Source organism: Notamacropus eugenii, chromosome 6, assembly GCF_028372415.1.
Source record: "Notamacropus eugenii isolate mMacEug1 chromosome 6, mMacEug1.pri_v2, whole genome shotgun sequence".
NCBI lineage: Eukaryota > Metazoa > Chordata > Mammalia > Diprotodontia > Macropodidae > Notamacropus > Notamacropus eugenii.
In genome coordinates, this window is record NC_092877.1 from 361,633,138 (window position 1) to 361,638,666 (window position 5,529).

A 5,529-nucleotide genomic window follows, 5' to 3' on the forward strand; every position below is an offset into this window, starting at 1 on the left:
AAGAACAATCTCCTTATCTTTTGGTACGATGGCACTAGGTTAAGCTGGTTGGAGCTTGCAGACAAAACGTAGGTGTCCTAGATGACGATTTAATGAGTGATAATACCCCCTTTCAACCACAACTTTAAACCAGTGTTAAAGTGATATTTAGGCAGATACTAACTCAACTATACAAATCAATACTGCATAAATTCAGTTACATTGCAAGATCAAAATAGAGGTAATATTAATGTTTATCTTCACCAAGGAGGTTCATTGTCACCAATATTGTTCACTATCCCACTAGAAATGCTAGCCATAACAATTAGAGAAGATAAGGGAATTAAATGCAAATAACATGATGATAATTTAGAAAACTCTACATAGTCATCATCACCAACAACAAAAACTAGTTGGAAAAATTAACAACTCCAGCAAAATTGCAGGATATAATGTAAAACCTCAGCCAAACATAACCCTGCATCAGGGCAGCTTGGTGGAGCTTTGGAGAATGTGCAGGGCTTTTCCCTCAGATACTTACTAACTCTGCTACCCTTGGCAAGGCACTGAACTTCTCTTTAACTCACTTTCCTTGTTTGTAAATTGAGAGGTTTTCCCTTGCTGGCTGCTAAGGTCCTTTCCTTCTCTAAAACTGTGATATTATGGTTATTTTTCCCCACACTGTTCAAAATCTTACTAATAATTCAAAACCAAATCCAGATCTGACACTATGAATGGAACCTTTCCTTAAAGACTCTGGTAAACAAGATTTGTTTTCTCCTTTCTCTCCATGACAGTAGACTGTAAACTCCCTGAGAGTAGGAACTGTTTTTTTATTTCATTTTTGTCTGCAAGACTTGACTTAGTGACTTTTATAAAATTACATATTACATATATGTTGGAATCCTATTTCAGTTATCAAAGATAAAATGGAGTTCTTTCAGCCCTGTTTACATATACATTCATTCTTTCCTATTCACTTGTAGGGTCATAATTACAAAACTATAGCAAACTTCAGAGGTCATGTTGTCCAATCCACTTGTTTTATATGTGAGGCAATTGAAGCCAAGATGGATTAACTGCTTCTAAAAAGGCATTAAATTCCCAAGTTATCTATTCTATGCTGCCCATTGAGTGCATGTGATCTATTAGGAAATGGTCAGGCAGGGAAGTTGGATGTCTGATTTCTTTAGTCTTGGAAATACTTAGTATTGAAAGTCTCTCTAATGATCTGAAACTTATCATCTTAGATATTTATATGGAAGATTGAAAGATTATATGACTCAGAAGAGTCATATGGCTAATACATGTCAGAGGAAGTATTTGAATCTTGATCTCCCTTACTCTATGGCTGGCTTTCTACCTGTTACATGAAACTGCTACAAATTTGTGGCAACATGCTATAGTAGAAAAGACCAATGAATTTACACCCAGAGGTCCAGGATTCAAATCATATTTCTGTCATTTACAATTTATGGGAATTTGGGTAAGTTCCTTAGACTTTACAGTACTCAGTTTCCTCATTTACATGATTAGAGGGCTGGATGCAATGGCTTCCAAGGTTGCTTCCAAATCCAAGTCCATAATTCAGTGATGCACATATATAATCAGAGTGGAGAGAAATAAATTTGGCCTAATTTTAAGTTATATAAAAAAGTTCCTAACTAGTTGAAGTCCTGGCAAAGAAAGGGAAAGGGAAATAAACCTATATGAAAGTGCCTGCTTATCTATGACATAAAATATATTTCTGGATGCTAGATAGGAATGAGAGCCAATAAGACATAACAGTGCAGAAATAATCTCAAGAATATTAACTAAGGATTGGAATGGAGCATTTTCCGTTATGAAAAATAAACATGACATGGAAAATGACAGATTATGGGTCAAGAAAGCCTGAGAGTAAATATCCCCTTTCCCACAACACACAGTGGACTGTGGGGAGGGGTCACGTGCGATGCCAGATATAATTAATGAGGCCTAGAGCAAGGACAACATATAGATATGTTATCTAAATGGTTACATGTCAATAAACTAGACACTTCTACTTGAAAGACACATTAGACTGGTCTGATTTCACGGCAACTGAAATATGAGTGATTTATAATTGTGGATGGGTTTGTGATAGCACATCAGGAAAACATAGGAAAAAATAAAGGTACTAAGGTAGTATATACTATAAAATAAACATCAAATACATAAATTAAATGAAAGGAAGATGAAAGCAGAAGAGGCTGGAAATATACTAGAAATTCAACTAGTCATTTTCTTACCATTTCTTACAGTTGTAGAAATGAGAAACATAAAATAATTTTATTCTGTAAACAAAAAATCAATCAAATAAAGGCTCTCCAAATACTAGGTAGAATATATCCACAATGTGGGTATATTTTATTATCATTCTGGTACATTCACACTTTAATTCAGGAACTTACAATAGAAGAAGATGATATTCAGTTTTCTGGAGATGCCTCATGAAGTAATGGTAAGATCACTGAGGTAGAAAGTAGTAAAAAATGGGTTAATGTCCTACCTGGTAGCTATGGGATTAGAGACAAGTCAAATAATCTGTATTTCTTGGAACCTTAATTTCCTATCAATACTCAACTACTCTCACTTTGAAGGGTGGTTAAGGGGGCATTTTGTAAATATTTAACAACCTGCTGGCTAAAAATACAAAGCACACTTTTAAGTATATGTGTATATATGTATGCAATTTTAGTCTTCTACCTATTCCCAGTGTGATATCATGCATCTATTCACAATTATAAACCAGTGTTGCATTTTATATATAGTGAAAGAATGGGACCTACATGTGTAAAGAAATCCATATGCTGAGAGCCACTGTTATGTGTCTTGAGGAAAGGCTACATAGACATCTCCAGCCTCTTCTGCCAACATCTGTCCCTTTCATTCCTCCAACCAGAGGGAGTAGGAAATCAGAACCAGAGGCCACTCTGCTCTCTTCAGAGATAGGGAATACCTTGCTAAAAAGTATATCTGTTTACTACATTAAATTATTAATAAAAGGAATAAGATCAGGTTTCATCTAACTTTTGATTACTTTTGTCATTACTACTGGGGATAAGATAAATATATAAATATCAGTAATATCAATATCAGTTATTATTATTAACCTCTTTAAACCCATTTCCTCATTTGTTACAGATGATTCTTACAGTATCTTATCACAGAATTTTTATGAGAATCATATGAGATCATATGATTATACATTAATAGCTGGAAGGGAAATTAGAGATTGCACAAACTACATTTTTAGATAAGGAAATTATGTGAAATACTAAATGATTTTCCCAAAGTCATACAAGTGGTATCAAAGGCAACATTTGGACACAAATTTCAGGATCACAATAATATATGTAAAGTACTCTGTCAACTTTAGACTACTGTATAAATATTAAATGTTATGTTTAATTATTTTTACCTCATACTGTCATCTCACTATAAAAAATATTAAATGCATCATTTTTACATGTAAAAACTTTCCAACTTTCAAAATTTCAGAACAGAAAAATGCTTTTGGTACTTCCTATTAAGTAACAGAAAAAGAAAAGAGAAATTGAATGGGGTGACAAAGGGAAAGAATGAGGAAAAAGAGAAAGGAAGGAAGGAAGGAAGGAAGGAAGGAAGGAAGGAAGGAAGGAAGGAAGGAAGGAAGGAAGGAAGGAAAGAGGAAAGTATGGAAAGAAGGAAGGAGAAGAAGTAGAAGAAGAAGAAAAATTAGTCACTTTATTGTTTGAAGGACCTTGGCTCTTGACAGTTTGTGCTTGAAAACAGTAAAATGTTTGACAAATTTCTCTTTTTCAACAATGAGGTAAAGAGTAAATTTAAGTGATACAATCAAAGGCTTTGAGTAATATCTAGAATGGGGCAAATATAGGTTTTTGTTTTTTTGTTTTTTTCCCAGAGGGTCAAATGTGAAGGTTGTTGAGGACAGAGACTGTCTTTTGCCTCTTTTTGTATCCCTTGTCTTAGCACAGGACCTGACACACAGTAGTAGATGCTCAATAAATGTTTATTGAATTGAGTTGACAACATCTGCAATCCTTCCATTCTTCAAAACAATAACACAAACAAGAGAGCTTAGCATATGGTTAACTAGAATAATTAGTTAAAATTGTCTATTGTCTTTCACCTCTTCCTTCCCCATCATTGCATCATGAGCCTCATCCTGCTGCTGCTTACTATATTTTTTGATATAAACACAAAAATGGCTACTTGTGGCTTTCCTCAATGAAGTCTTTGTTCCTTTTGCAAGATATCTAAAACAGGCTCATTGCCAACTTTTTTCCTTTGCCCTACACTACACTACAAAGCCTTATACTAAAGCTGGGTTTAGGATCCCTGTGCCCCAAAAGGCCATCAGGAGAGAGAAGGGAGCAGCTAGCTTTCAGCATTACAAATGGTAAGGACTGGCTCCACAGTCACCAAGATAGAAGTGACTTTAGGCAAATTTCTAAGACAAAACCCAATGTCTTGATTTTAGTAATTCTTCAAACAGCCATTTGGGAGAAAAAAATGACAAAATCTATGTTGTTTGTTACAGTCTTGGATGCTGATCAATGGTGGATCAGCTGTAACTCATGTAATGCCACAGGGTGATTTAATTAGCTTGTTTGGTTTTAGCATAAAACTCATGCCAAAAACATGGGCTCCAGAGAGCCTCGTTACAGGTTGCTCTTGCTAGAATTGTTCAACTTTTTAAGCTAATATTTACAGAGTACTTCCTCCCTGTTCTTTGAATTATTAACAATTCCCCAAACCACTTTATAGTTACATTTCTGCCTTACTTTTGTCAGAGTCTAAGGCTTTGCAAATTACTTTTACCATTCCCTAATACATTTCTGTGTCCTTTTGTCATTGCTCTGGCAAACACGTTCTTTTCCTGTATAATGCTCGGTATTTCTCTTTCTTGCCGACTCTACACTACTTGAACAATATTGAATTTCTTTTTTCCAAGTTTCAATTGCTTTTAACCACACTGTATGTGGGGAATTGAGAATGGAAAACCCATTGCAAATCTTACCTTAAATAAATGCTCAATGTTCCTCTTCTTTTTTTTAACCCATTGGAGAAATACTAGACTTTTCCTCTTTTCTTTTTTCCTGCTCCACTCCTTTCACTTTGCCATTGTACTTATATCATCCACATGAGTCTTCCAAGATGCTTACCAATTTAATAGATTGTTAATAAAATTAGCTAATATTTGCATACTAATTTAATAATGGTAAATTGATTTCCATACATGCATCTATCTCTGTCTTTCTGTCTGTGTATTTATCTATCTATCTATCTATCCACCTGTTTTTCCTTGCTTATTTATTCAGTACTCACCATGAGCCAAGCACTGTGAAAGGTATCAAAGCTACAAAGAAAACTAAAATCGAATGATCTTTGACTTTTAGGATCCTTTATTCTTTCAGAGAAGACGAGCATAAAAACTTAGAAATATATGAAAATATGTATAAGAATTTTTTTATGGAACAACTGTATGATCTCATCTGATCTGTATAACAACTGTGTGATCTTGGT